At 36.5% G+C, this 15,273-nt stretch overlaps 1 non-coding gene across 1 annotated transcript; it reads left to right on the forward strand.

Moving 5' to 3' along the window:
* The first annotated feature begins 7,153 nt into the window (after positions 1-7,153).
* LOC112731046 (small nucleolar RNA R71) lies at positions 7,154-7,261 on the forward strand. Its single transcript, XR_003166841.1, has one exon. It is a non-coding gene; the product is annotated as a small nucleolar RNA R71 (small nucleolar RNA).
* The last annotated feature ends 8,012 nt before the right edge of the window (positions 7,262-15,273 follow it).

A 15,273-nucleotide genomic window follows, 5' to 3' on the forward strand; every position in this document is an offset into this window, starting at 1 on the left:
GCTTGAACTCGTCCAGGAATCTCCACCAATGTTTGCAATTCCAATAGCCTCTGGGATCCCAAACTAGGCGTATAAAGCCTTCAAGCAAGTCAAAGCAAGTGACAAGGCCCCAAGAGTGCTGATTGTTGGAATGAATTCCGGGGTCCCAAACCTTGCTTTTGCACCCGTCTTCTTGTTGATCATCATTTTTCCACTTGGGTGGTGAGCAATTGGAATTCTCACTGAGACATCCAAATGACTTCCTAGACCCATTCAATCGAGCTCTACACCAATCCTTGCACCTCAACTTAGAGCGTGCAACCATATTGAACCTTGCAGGACGACTCCTACCACTAACCATCTCCCTCGTACTCTTAAAGCCACAAAGAGCTCTAAGTTGACCATCTATCTCAAGTAAACCATATTTAAGTGGAATGAGAAAGCAGAGGGATATAAATTTTACCCACTTGAATGTTGTATTGGATGGTAATGGCCTTGGGGGAGAGGTCTCCAACAGCTTTGGCAAGGTGAATTCAAGCGCCATTCCCTTGTGCTCTTCCTTGACAACTTCCATCTCCTTGCAAACCTTGTCAACTTCAACTGCGCCCTGATCAAAATCTTCTAATTCTTCCCCATCACTCAAGTCATAAGTTGAAGTTGAGAAAAGTCTACCTCCACGTCATCTTCATATTCACTTGAAGAAAGTTCTTCAAACTCAAGGGGTTCAATTGCGGATGCAAGTTCATCATTAGGAGGGCTTGATTCATGATCATCATCACCAAGGGACTCTGCTACTCGATCTATTCTGTCCAATTCTTCATAAGTAACATGCATTGGAGGTCGTGCACTATCCTCCTCAACATCAAATTCAAACTTCTTGGTGGAATTCTCTAGGACTCTCGATTCCCATGGAGGTTCAGCATCTCCTAGGACTTCAGCGACTTCTTCTTCTTCGATAATTACGGCTTCCTCCAATTATTCTAATACAAAATCAAACTCCTCCTTAATGTTTTCCCTCACCAGTTCTTCAGCTACTCCTTCATCTTCACGGATCTCTACTTTCACATTTTGGGCCTCCTCGTGCTTCTTTTGAAGTATTTATGCATCCACACGGGACATAAGAGTTTGGAGAGTAGAGGTGAGACCAGTGAAAGCAGAGGTAAGTGTGGTTTGAAGCTCTAATTGCCTTTGGTGAATAACATTAAGGATGTTGTCATCCAGTGGAGGTTGGGGTGGATAGGAGGGTTCATTATTTTGGAGAAAGGGTTCATAATAGGAGGGTGGTTCATTGTGATAGGGATATGGAGGTGGTGGTTCTTGGTAATAATTGGGTTGGAATTGTGGTGGTTCTATGTATGGTTCATTTGGCTCATATGGTGGTTGGTTAGGTGGATATGAACTGGGGTCATATGGAGGCGAATGGTAAAAAGGAGCTTGTGAGTAGGGTGGTTCAAAGTTATGGTGAGGAGGTGGCTCATAAGCATATGTGGTGCGCAGAAATCGTGACGGTTCATTCCTTGGTAACGGCGCTAAAAACTTAATACGCACGTTCATAATCTTAGTTCTTTGTCACAACTTCGCACAACTAACCAGCAAGTGCACTGGGTCGTCCAAGTAATAAACCTTACGTGAGTAAGGGTCGATCCCACGGAGATTGTCGGCTTGAAGCAAGCTATGGTCACCTTGTAAATCTCAGTCAGGTGGATTCAATTGATTATGGAGATTTAATAATTAAAAGATAAATAAAACATAAATTAAAGATAGAGATACTTATGTAATTCATTGGTGAGAATTTCAGATAAGCGTATGAAGAAGCTTGTTCCTCCTAAACCTCTGCTTTCCTATTGTCTTCATCCAATCATTCATACTCCTTTCTATGGCAAGCTGTATGTTAGGCATCATCGTTGTCAATGGCTACATCCTGTCCTCTCAGTAAAAATGGTCCAATGCGCTGTCACTGAATGGCTAATCATCTGTCGGTTCTCGATCATACTGGAATAGGATCCATTGATCCTTTTGCGTCTGTCACTACGCCCAGCACTCGCGAGTTTGAAGCTCGTCGCAGCCATCCCTTCCCAGATCCTACTCGAAATACCACAGACAAGGTTTAGACTTTCCGGATCTCAAGAATGGCCGTCCATGGATTCTAACTTATACCACGAAGACTCTGATTAAGAAATCCCAGAGATATTCATTCAATCTAAGGTAGAACTGAAGTGGTTGTCAGGCACGCGTTCATAGGTTGGGAATGATGACGACTGTCACGATCATCGCATTCATATTGAAGTGCGAATGAATATCTTAGAATTGGAATAAGCTTGAATTGAATAGAAAAATGATAGTACTTTGTATTAATTCATGAGGAACAGCAGAGCTCCACACCTTAATCTATGGTGTGTAGAAACTTTACCGTTGAAAATACATAAGTGATAATGGAGTTCATTGGTCTCGGCTCCAGAGGGGAACCGGAGCAACCAAGACCTAATTTGATCTGAAGATGTAAATACAATAGTAAAAAGTCCTACTTATACTAAACTAGTTACTAGGATTTACAGAAATGAGTAAATGATGCAGAAATCCACTTCTGGGGCCCACTTGGTGTGTGCATGGGCTGAGCATTAAGCTTTACACGTGTAGAGGCTTCTTTTGGAGTTGAACACCAGTTTGTAACCTGTTTCTGGTGTTTAACTCCACTTTGCAACCTGTTTCTGGCATTTAACTCCATAATGCAGCATGGAACTGGCGTTGAACGCCAATTTGCGTCATCTAAACTCGAGAAAAGTATGGACTATTATATATTGCTGGAAAGCCCTGGATGTATACTTTCCAATGCAATTGAGAGAGTACCATTTGGAGTTCTGTAGCTCCAGAAAAGCCACTTTGAGTGCAGGGAGGTCAGAATCCAACAACATCTGCAGTCCTTCTTCAACCTCTGAATCTGATTTTTGCTCAAGTCCCTCAATTTCAGCCAAAAATTATTTGAAATCACAAAAAAACACACAAACTCATAGTAAAGTCCAGAAATGTGAATTTTATTCAAAAACTAATAAAAATATACTAAAAACTAACTAAATCATACTAAAAACTATGTAAAAACAGTGCCAAAAAGCGTATAAATTGTCCGCTCATCATAACACCAAACATAAATTGTTGCTTGTCCCCAAACATCTGAAATTCAAATAGGATAAAAAGAAGAGAATATACTATAAATTCCAAAATATCAATGAAACTTAGCTCCAATCAGATGAGCGGGACTTGTAGCTTTTTGCCTCTTGAATAGTTTTGGCATCTCACTTTATCTATTGAAGTTCAGAATGATTGGCATCTATAGGAACTTAGAATTTAGATAGTGTTATTGATTCTCCTAGTTCAGTATGTTGATTCTTGAACACAGCTACTTTATGAGTCTTGGCCGTGGCCCTAAGCACTTTGTTTTCCAGTATTACCACCGGATACATAAATGCCACAGACACATAACTGGGTGAACCTTTTCATATTATGACTCAGCTTTGCTAAAGTCCCCAATTAGAGGTGTCCAGGGTTCTTAAGCACACTCTGTTTTTGATCTGGACCTTGACTTTAACCGCTCAGTCTCAAGTTTTCACTTGACACCTTCACGCCACAAGCACATGGTTAGGGACAGCTTGGTTTAGCCGCTTAGGCCAGGATTTTATTCCTTTAGGCCCTCCTATCCACTGATGCTCAAAGCCTTGGATCCTTTTTATTACCCTTGCCTTTTGGTTTTAAGGGCTATTGGCTTGTTCTGCTTGCTTTTTCTTTTTCTCTTTTTTTTTTCGCCATTTTTCTTGTCTCTTTTTTTTTTAATTTTTCGCAAGCTCTTCTCTATTCACTGCTTTTTCTTGCTTCAAGAATCATTTTTATGATTTTTCAGATCATCAAATAACATTTCTCTTTTTTCCTTATTCTTCAAGAGCCAACATATTTAACATTATAAACAACAAATTCAAAAGACATATTCACTGTTCAAGCATTCATTCAGAAAACAAAAAGTATTGTCACCACATCAAAATAATTAAACCAGTTTCAAGGATGAATTCGAAACCCTGTACTTCTTGTTCTTTTGTAATTAAAACAGTTTTCATTTAAGAGAGGTGATGGATTCATAGGACATTCACAACTTTAAGGCATAGACACTTATACACTAGTGATCATATAGTAAAGACACAAACATAAATAAAACATAAAGCTCAAAAAATCGAAAAACAGTAAAATAAATAGACAAGGAGATTAAGAAATGAGTCCACCTTAGTGAGGGTGGCGTCTTCCTCTTCTTGAAGAACCAATGGTGCTTTTGAGCTCTTCTATGTCTCTTCCTTGCCTTTGTTGCTCCTCCCTCATAGCTCTTTGATCTTCTCTTATTTCATGAAGGATGATGGAGTGCTCTTGATGCTCCACCCTTAGTTGTCCCATGTTGGAACTTAATTCTCCTAGGGAGGTGTTGATTTGCTCCCAATAGTTTTGTGGAGGGAAGTGCATCCCTTGAGGCATCTCAGGAATTTCATGGTGAGGAATTTCCTCATGTTCTTGTTGAGGTCCATAAGTGGACTCTCTTGTTTGCTCCATCCTTTTCTTAGTGATGAGCTTTTGAGATGAATCTCTCCATCTTCCATGACTCAGAGGTGGAAGCTTTTTCCTTCCCTTTCCTCTTTCTAGATGTTTCTCTGGCCTTAGGTGTCATAAATGGTTATGGAAAAATAAAAAGCAATGCTTTTACCACACCAAACTTAAAAGGTTTGCTCGTCTCCGAGCAAAAAAAGAAAGGAAGTAGTAGAAGAAGAAGAAAATGGAGGAGATGGAGGTGTGTGAATGGTTCGGCCACTGGGGGTTTAAGGTGGTTATGATGTTTGAAAAGGAATGAGTGATGGTTTGAATTTGAGTGGGTGGGTGTAAGTGGGTGTATGATGGTTTTGGAGAGGAATTGGAGGTGATTGGTGGAGGTTATTTTGGGAAAGAATGTTGTGGAAAGGTGTGAAGAGGAGAGAAGAAGAGGTGGGGATCCTGTGGGGTCCACAGATCAAGTGGGGTCAAGGACTTAACATCTCTGCTCCAATTAGGCGTGTAAAATGCCCTTGCTGTGCAATCCTGGCGTTTAACGCCAGACTACTGCTTGTTTCTGGCATTAAATGCCCAAATGTAGCCTGTTTCTGGCGTTTAACGCCAGGCAGATGCTTGTTTCTGGCGTTAAACGCCAACTTGGTGTTTGTTTCTGGCGTTAAACGCCAGACAGATGCTTGTTTCTGGCGTTTAACGCCAGACTGCACTTCCTCCAAGGTGTGCTGTTTTTCCTTCTATTTTCATTCTGTTTTTGATTTTTCAGTAGTTTTTGTGACTTCACATGATCATCAACCTAAAGAAAACATAAAATAACAATAGAAAATAAATATAATTAGATAACATTGGGTTGCTTCGCAACAAGTGCTTCTTTAATGTCAATGGCTTGACAGTGAGCTCTCATGGAGCCTCACAGATGTTCAGAGCATTGTTGGAACCTCCCAACACCAAACTTAAAGTTTGAATGTGGGGGTTCAACACCAAACTTAGAGTTTGGTTGTGGCCTCCCAACACCAAACTTAGAATTTGACTGTGGGGGCTTTGGTTGACTGTGCAGTGAGAGAAGCTTTTCATGCTTCCTCTCCATGGTTTCAGAGGGAGATCCTTGAGTCTTAAACACAAGGTTGTCCTCATTCAGTTGAAGGACCAACTCTCCTCTGTCCACATCAATAACAGCTCTTGCTATGGCTAGGAAGGGTCTTCCAAGGATGATGGATTCATCCTCATCCTTCCCAGTGTCTAGGATTATGAAATCAACAGGGACGTAATGGCTTTCAACCTTTACTAACACGTCCTCTACTTGTCCATAAGCCTATTTTCTTGAGTTGTCTACCATCTCTAATGAGATTCTGGCAGCTTGCACCTCAAAGATCCCAAGTTTCTCCATTACAGAGAGTGGCATTAAGTTTATTCCTGACCCCAGGTCACACAGAGCCTTCTCAAAGGTCATGGTGCCTATGGTACAGGGTATTAAGAATTTACCAGGATCTTTTTTCTTTTGAGGTAATTTCTGCCTATCCAATGCATTCAGTTCATTAGTGAGCAAGGGAGGTTCATCTTCCCAAGTCCCATTACCAAATAATTTGGCATTCAGCTTCATGATTGCACCAAGGTATTTAGCAACTTGCTCTTCAGTAATGTCTTCATCCTCTTCAGAGGATGAATACTCATCAGAGCTCATGAAGGGCAGAAAGAGGTTCAATAGAATCTCTATGGTCTCTAATTGAGCCTCAGATTCCTTTGGTTCCTCAAAAGGAAACTCCTTATTGGTCACTAGACGTCCCAGGAGGTCTTCCTCACTAGGATTCACGTCCTCCTCCTCCCTTGTAGGTTCGGTCATGATGGTTAAATCAATGGCCTTGCACTCTCTCTTTGAATTTTCTTCTGTATTGCTTGGGAGAGTACTAGGTGGAATTTCAGTGACTCTTTTACTCAGCTGGCCCACTTGTGCCTCCAAATTCCTAATGGAGGACCTTGTTTCATTCATGAAACTCACAGTGGCCTTAGATAGATCAGAGACTATATTTGCTAAGCTAGATGGGTTCTGCTCAGAATTCTCTGTCTGTTGCTGAGTGGATGATGGAAAAGGTTTGCTATTGCTAAATCTGTTTCTTCCACCATTATTAAAGCCTTGTTGAGGCTTTTGTTGATCCTTCCATGAGAAATTTGGATGATTTCTCCATGAGGGATTATAGGTGTTTCCATAGGGTTCACCCATGTAATTCACCTCTGCTATTGCAGGGTTCTCATGATCATAAGCTTCTTCTTCAGAAGATAGCTCTATAGTACTGTTGGATGATTCCTTCAATCCATTCAGACTCTGAGAGATCATATTGACTTGTTGAGTCAATATTTTGTTCTGAGCCAATATGGCATTCAGAGTATCAATTTCAAGAACTCCCATCCTCTGAGGCGTCCCATTACTCACAGGATTCCTTTCAGAAGTGTACATGAACTGGTTATTTGTAGCCATGTCAATGAGTTCCTGAGCTTCTGCAGGCGTTTTCTTTAGGTGAATGGATCCACCTGCAGAATGGTCCAATGACATCTTTGATAATTTAGACAGACCATCATAGAATATATCCAGGATGGTCCATTCTGAAAGCATGTCAGAAGGACACTTTTTGGTCAGTTCCTTGTATCTCTCCCAAGATTCATAGAGGGATTCACCTTCTTTTTGTCTGAAGGTTTGAACATCCACTCTAAGCTTACTGAGCTTTTGAGGAGGAAAAAACTTGGCTAAGAAAGCCGTGACCAGCTTATCCCAAGAGTTCAGGCTATCCTTAGGTTGAGAGTCCAACCATTTTGTAGCTCTATCTCTTACAGCAAACGGGAAAAGCATAAGCCTGTAGACCTCGGGATCAACCCCATTGGTCTTAACAGTATCACAGATCTGCAAGAATTCAGTTAAGAACTGAAAAGGATCTTCGGATGGAAGTCCATGAAACTTGCAATTCTGTTGTATCAGAGAAACTAATTGAGGTTTCAGCTCAAAATTGTTTGCTCCAATGGCAGGGATTGAGATGCTTCTTCCATGTAAATTGGAATTTAGTGCAGTAAAGTCACCAAGCATCTTCCTTGCATTGTTATTATTTTCGGCCATGTCTCCTTCTTTTTCGAAAATTTCTGTCAGATTTTCTCCAGAGAGTTGTGCTTTAGCTTCTCTTAGCTTCCTCTTCAGAGTCCTTTCAGGTTCGGGATCAGCTTCAACAAGAATGTTCTTATCCTTGTTCCTGCTCATATAAAAAAGAAGAAAACAGAAAAGAAAATATGGAATCCTCTATGTCACAGTATAGAGATTCCTTTACGTGAGTAGAAGAAGATAAGAATAGAAGAAGGAAATGATGAGAATCCAAACACAAAGGTGAGGAGTGGGTTTGAATTCTTAGATGAAGAGGAGTCTTAGTAAATAAATAAATAATTAGAAGGAGATGAGGGAGAAGAATTTTTGAAAATTAAACAAATTAAAATAAAAATATTTTATTTTTAATTTAAAATTAAAGTGAAAGTTCAAAAATTTTAAAAAAAAAGAAAAATTAAATTAAATTAAATTAAATTAAAGTTTAAAACAATTAGTTAATTAAAGAGGAATTTCGAAAAAGAGGGAAGGGAATTTCGAAAATTAGAAAGAGAGAGTTAGGTAGTTTTGAAAAGGATATGATTGGAATAGTAAACTTTTAAAACCACTCAAAAAGTCAAGTAGTTAATTGAAAAAGATTTGAAAATCAATTTTTTTGAAAAGATAAGAAGTTAGAAAAGAAGTTAGAAAAGATTTTGAAATTGATTTTGAAAAAGATGTGATTGAAACTTATTTTGAAGAAGATTTGAAAAATAAATTTAAAAAGGTTTGATTTTGAGAATCAAAGTTGATTACTTGACTAACAAGAAACTAAAAAGATATGATTCTAGAGTTTAAAGATTGAACCTTTCTTACTAGGCAAGTAACAAACTTAAAATTTTTAAATCAATCACATTAATTGTTAGTAATAATTTTGAAATTATGAAACAAATTAAGAAAAAGATTTTTGAAAATCAATTTGAAATTTTCGAAAATTATGAAGGAAAAATGAAAAAGATTTGATTTTTGAAAAAGATTTGAAAAAGATAGAATTTTTAAATTGAAAATTTGATTTGACTCATAAGAAACAACTAGATTTTTAATACTTTTGACTAAATCAAATCAAATTTTCGAAAATTTATTAGAGAAAAAGGGAAGGATATTTATTTTATTTTTGAATTTTTAATGATGGAAGAGCAAAACATGAAAAAAAGACTCAATGCATGAAAGTTTTGGATCAAAACAAATGATGCATGCAAGAACACTATGAATGTCAAGATGAACACCAAGAACACTTTGAATGTCAAGATGAACATCAAGAACTTATTTTTGAAAATTTTTAAGAAAAGAAAAACATGCAAGACACCAAACTTAGAAATTTTCAAACTTTAGACACTAACAAATTGAAAATGCATATGAAAAATAAGAAAAGACACAAAACAAGAAAATATGAAGATCAAACAAGAAGACTTGTCAAGAACAACTTGAACATCATGAAGAACAAGAAAGAAACTCAATGCATGTGTTCTTCGAAAATTTAAGAAAAGTTAAAAGCATGCAATTGACACCAAACTTACAATTAGAAACTAGACTCAAACAAGAAACATCAAATTATTTTTTATTTTATGATTTTGTAAATTTTTTTCTTTTTGGTTTTTTCGAAAATTATTTTGGGAAAAACTAAAAAGAAGAAATATTTTTTTGTATTTTTCAAAAATAAGAAATAAAAGAGCTTAAAAATAAAATAAAATTTCCTAATATGAGTAACAAGATGAACCGTCAGTTGTCCAAACTCGAACAATCCCCGGCAACGGCGCCAAAAACTTGGTGCGCAGAAATCGTGACGGTTCATTCCTTGGTAACAGTGCTAAAAACTTAATACACACGTTCATAATCTTAGTTCTTTGTCACAACTTCGCACAACTAACCAGCAAGTGCACTGGGTCGTCCAAGTAATAAACCTTACGTGAGTAAGGGTCGATCCCACGGAGATTGTCGGCTTGAAGCAAGCTATGGTCACCTTGTAAATCTCAGTCAGGTGGATTCAATTGATTATGGAGATTTAATAATTAAAAGATAAATAAAACGTAAATTAAAGATAGAGATACTTATGTAATTCATTGGTGAGAATTTCAGATAAGCGTATGAAGATGCTTGTTCCTCCTAAACCTCTGCTTTCCTATTGTCTTCATCCAATCATTCATACTCCTTTCTATGGCAAGCTGTATGTTAGGCATCATCGTTGTCAATGGCTACATCCTGTCCTCTCAGTGAAAATGGTCCAATGCGTTGTCACTGCATGGCTAATCATCTGTCGGTTCTCGATCATACTAGAATAGGATCCATTGATCCTTCTGCGTCTGTCACTACGCCCAGCACTCGCGAGTTTGAAGCTCGTCGCAGCCATCCCTTCCCAGATCCTACTCGGAATACCACAGACAAGGTTTAGACTTTCCGGATCTCAAGAATGGCCGTCCATGGATTCTAACTTATACCACGAAGACTCTGATTAAGAAATCCCAGAGATATTCATTCAATCTAAGGTAGAACTGAAGTGGTTGTCAGGCACGCGTTCATAGGTTGGGAATGATGATGACTGTCACGATCATCTCATTCATATTGAAGTGCGAATGAATATCTTAGAATCGGAATAAGCTTGAATTGAATAGAAAATCGATAGTACTTTGTATTAATTCATGAGGAACAGCAGAGCTCTACACCTTAATCTATGGTGTGTAGAAACTCTACCGTTGAAAATACATAAGTGATAATGGAGTTCATTGGTCTCGGCCCTAGAGGGGAACTGGAGCAACCAAGACCTAATTTGATCCGAAGATGTAAATCCAATAGTAAAAAGTCCTACTTATACTAAACTAGTTAATAGGGTTTACAGAAATGAGTAAATGATGCAGAAATCCACTTCTAGGGCCCACTTGGTGTGTGCATGGGCTGAGCATTGAGCTTTACATGTGTAGAGGCTTCTTTTGGAGTTGAACGCCAGTTTGTAACTTGTTTCTGGCGTTTAACTCCACTTTGCAACCTGTTTCTGGCGTTTAACTCCAGAATGCAACATGGAACTGGCGTTGAATGCCAGTTTGCGTCATCTAAACTCGGGTAAAGTATAGACTATTATATATTGCTGGAAAGCCCTGGATGTCTACTTTCCAACGCAATTGAGAGCGCGCCATTTGGAGTTCGATAGCTCCAGAAAATCTATTTTGAGTGCAGGGAGGTCAGAATCCAACAGCATCTGCAATCCTTCTTCAACCTCTGAATCTGATTTTTGCTCAAGTCCCTCAATTTCAGCCAGAAATTACTTTAAATCACAGAAAAACACACAAACTCATAGTAAATTTCAGAAATGTGAATTTTATTTAAAAACTAATAAAAATATACTAAAAGCTAACTAAATCATACTAAAAACTATGTAAAAACAATGCCAAAAAGCGTATAAATTATCCGCTCATCTATATGGTGGGGCTTGTTAGTAACTACAAGGGGGTTTACCATATCCATCATCTTGGTATGCACCTCGGAATGGCTCTTGACCATAATAATTTGGTGGAGGTTGGTTGTCACGAAAATGTCCACCATAACCATTGTCTTGGGATGCATCGTAGAATGGTTGTTGCCCATGGCACATTGGAGGAGGTTGTTGCAGAAAGGGTTGATCAAATCCTTGTGGCTCTCTATCTTTGATTGTTCCAACCTCGATGCATGTTCTCATTATAGCTTGTATTCCCTATAACATAATTGGAACCAAACTCATAGTGAAAGGGATGAGAATTCATAGTAGCAAGTAAAAGCAAGAACTAATAAGAATTAATGAAAATAAACTCCGAAAACTAGAAACACTAACAAAGAAACAAAAAGCAAAATTATTCACAATATTCATAATAACCGATAATAAGGCACACGCCTGCAATTCCCCGGCAACGGCGCCATTTTGATGAACGGATTTTTGCTAGTAAAGAATTTCACAAAAGTAATCACGTTGCAAGTATAGTCTCTAAACCAACAAAGAATCATTTCATACAAAAGTTTGTTTGTCACTTAAGCAAACCCAATAAAATTAATAACCGAAGTATTCAAACCTCGGGTCGTCTCTCAAGAAATTGCAGGGAGGTGTAGTTATTATTGGTTATGAGATAGTATATTTTTTGGATTTTTGTAAATAAGAGAACAAGAAAAAGTAAATGGTAATGAAAATCAAATGATAAAGAGGTCTTGGCAAGGTTTGGTGGTCAAGGATCTCTATCCTTATCACTAACCACAACATGAGAATTGGCAAGGATCAATCCCATTAAATCATCCTCTAACTAGTAGTAAAGGAAAGTTAAATGAGCTATATCAATCCAAGTCCATAAGTCCTAGCTCTCCACCAATTCAATTAGTGAGAACTAGAGTTAATGGCTCCAATCATCAATTACTTGGAAATTAGTAACTCAAGAGTTCCTAAGTTACCATCCCAAGCCAAGAACATAAAATCCTACTCTAACATCCTTCCAAGCATTTTATCAAACACTTGGTAGGCACAAAATAAAAGCATAGAAAATTAATAATAGAATATAAGATCTAAAACCAATAATTGCAAGATCAATGATAACAAATAAAGGAAGAAGCAATAAACCTGAAATACCTCAAATTGCATTAATTATAAAATCAAATCTAACATGAAGAGTTCATAAATTCAATTGGGAAGATAAATAAACTAGAATGCTAAGATAATTAAAAGTAGAACAGAAACTAAATTAAAAGAACATTGAACCTGGAATTGAGAAAAAATAAACCTAAAACTAAGAGAAATCCTAAAACCTAGAGAGAGGAGAGAGCCTCTCTCTCTAGAAACTACATCTAAAACCTAAAATTATGTGAATGAATAATGAGAAGTTTTCCCTTGAGTCTCTGCTTGTTCCCTGGCTTTAGTCTACATTTCTGGACTGAAAACTGGGTCCAAACTCAGCCCAAAATCGTCCTCAGCATTTTCTGCGATTTCTGTAGGTAGCGCATGTCACGCGTACGCGTCAGTCACGCGTACGCGTCGCTGATCATCTTCGCGTGTCATGCGTACGCGTCAGGTACGCCCACGCGTCGCTGTGCTTTTTTGCTTTTCACGTGTACGCGTCAGGTACGTGCACGCATTGCTGTGAAATTCTCCAAATCACGCGCACGCGTCAGGTACGTGCGCGCGTCGTTCCTTGCTGGTCAGCTCCTTAGTTTCTTGTGTTCCTTCCATTTTTGCAAGCTTTCTTTCCATCCTCTAAGCCATTCCTGCCTTGTAAATCCTGAAAACACTCAACACACAGATCACGGCATCGAATGGTATAAAAGAGAGGATTAAACATAGCAATTTTAAAGCCAAAGAAGCATGTTTTCAATCATAGAGTAAAATTGGAAAGGAATTGTAAAATCATGCAAATTGTATGAATAAGTGTGCAAAGGCTTGATAAAAACCACTCAATTGAGCACAAGATAAACTATAAAATAGTGGTTTATCACAACATCATTAGGCCCTTCTACAAGCCACTTGATTTTGGGAGTGACATCTGGATCATCATTTTTTGCGACCTACATGTGTTAGATAGATTAGAATTCCAAAATGTGATCCTAAATTCTATTTAGGAAGGAACAAGTTTTACTAAATATAAATAACTCACATAATCCCTAAACCACTCATGGATTTGGCATAGATGTAGTCTTCAACTAGTTTGGTTGCATTTTTTCTACCACGATATATTCTGACAATCTCACATCTACACTTTCCGGTAAAGTAGACTACGGTTATGAATTAATTATAGAAAATAATTGAAATCTAAGTTAGAAATAACAAGAAATCTCACTCACAGATTTTGTCCACTACTGAACAATTTATCAACACATAACAATGGGCCTGCAACTTCTCAGTTGGTGTTAACGAACAAATTATGTGAGCTCCATGGTGCACGAATTCCCACACTTCGTACAACTGAACCAGCAAGTGCATTGGGTCGTCCAAGTAATACCTGAGTGAGTCAGGGTCGATCCCATGAGGATTATGATTTGAAGCAAGCTATGATTATCTTATAGATCTTAGTCAGGTGGATAGAAGAGTTGTTGGATTTGTTTAAACGCATAAAAAGAAAATAAAGAAAACGTTACTAGGTTGATATGTTTGCAATGATAAGAAGATGGTTAAGGCTTGGAGATGCTTTATTTTTCTGGATTAATTCCGGTCTTACTGTCTTCTTCAACTGTGGATGATTTCTTCTATGACAGGCTGTATGTGATTAACGTCTTTTTTAAGAGATCGCTAATACTCACTACAAGAAAATGGAACATTTGTAACAAAAATTTTGTAACAAATTTAAAATTGTTACAAAAAATTATTTTTTTGTAACAAAAATTAGTAATTGTTACATAATAATAATATTTTGTAACAATACAATTTGTTACAAAATATTTTGATATTTTGTAACGACTTGATTTTTTTTTTTTTACAAATTATATTGACTTTTGTAATGAACCAGTATTTTGTTACAAAATTTTAAAATATTTTGTACCAAAAGATGAAGTTATTGCAAAAGTTTAAAATATTTTGTAACAAAATATCTATTTGTTTCAAAAACTCCAATTATTTTGGAACAAAAATTAATTTGTCACAAAATTCAATATTATTTGTAACAAGTTATTTGTTTGTCACAAAATACAAGATTTTTAAGTAATTTTATTATAATTGAAATATTTTGTATAATTTTAGTAATTGAAAAATAAAAAGTATTGTACAATTTAATTTAAGTAACTTTTATTATGAAAAGTTATGAGTTATTATTAATTTGAATTCTTTATTTTATAAACTAATCTATTAAGAGTAATTAAATTAATTTTATCAATATTTGGAGTGAACTTAGTTAATGTTCTTGTGTAAATTTTATAATTGGTTATTTTATATAATTCCAAATTAGAATTCAGTAATAGGAGTATTATATAATTGAATTTAAGAAATTTCTATTATGAATAAATTATGGCTTATTTTATTAATTTGAGCTCTTAAAGATTAATTTGTTAGGAATAATTAAATTGATTTTTTAAATACTTTAAATTTAAAACAATTAATAGTTATGTATAATTTTTATTATAATTAGCTATTTTATAAAAATTGAAATTTAAGTTTTGGTAACAGAAAAATAATGAAAGTTATATCATATAATATGAATAATTAGTATTTTCGGGTTTAATCTATATTTTATAAAATATAATTAATACATTCAATTTATAATTTAAATTAAAAAATAATCATTTTTAATTCATTGATAAATTGATAGATAAAATTACGTGTTCCAAAATTAATTTTTATAGTATTATATTTGAATCCTAAATTATTATTCTATCTCAAATACTTTATAAAATTGTTATATTACTCATATATATTTTATCTTAACCATAAATCCCCAAATAAAATCCTAATTCTCAATTCGATTTCAATTAAAAACATAATGCACACACGTACGTTCAGAAAGAAAGGGAGGGGGTGGGGTTTGAAGGGAAAACGGAGAACAGAGAGGGCTCGAAGGAGAAGAAGAAGGAAGAGAGGAGAAGGGATGTCGCTAACAGAAGAGGGAACTGCTGCCGTCGCCGTTGCTATCGCATGGAAGGGGAGAGAGGGGGCCGAAGCTGTCACGCGAGAG

Source organism: Arachis hypogaea, chromosome 12 (assembly GCF_003086295.3).
Source record: "Arachis hypogaea cultivar Tifrunner chromosome 12, arahy.Tifrunner.gnm2.J5K5, whole genome shotgun sequence".
In the NCBI taxonomy this organism is placed as follows: Eukaryota; Viridiplantae; Streptophyta; class Magnoliopsida; order Fabales; family Fabaceae; genus Arachis; species Arachis hypogaea.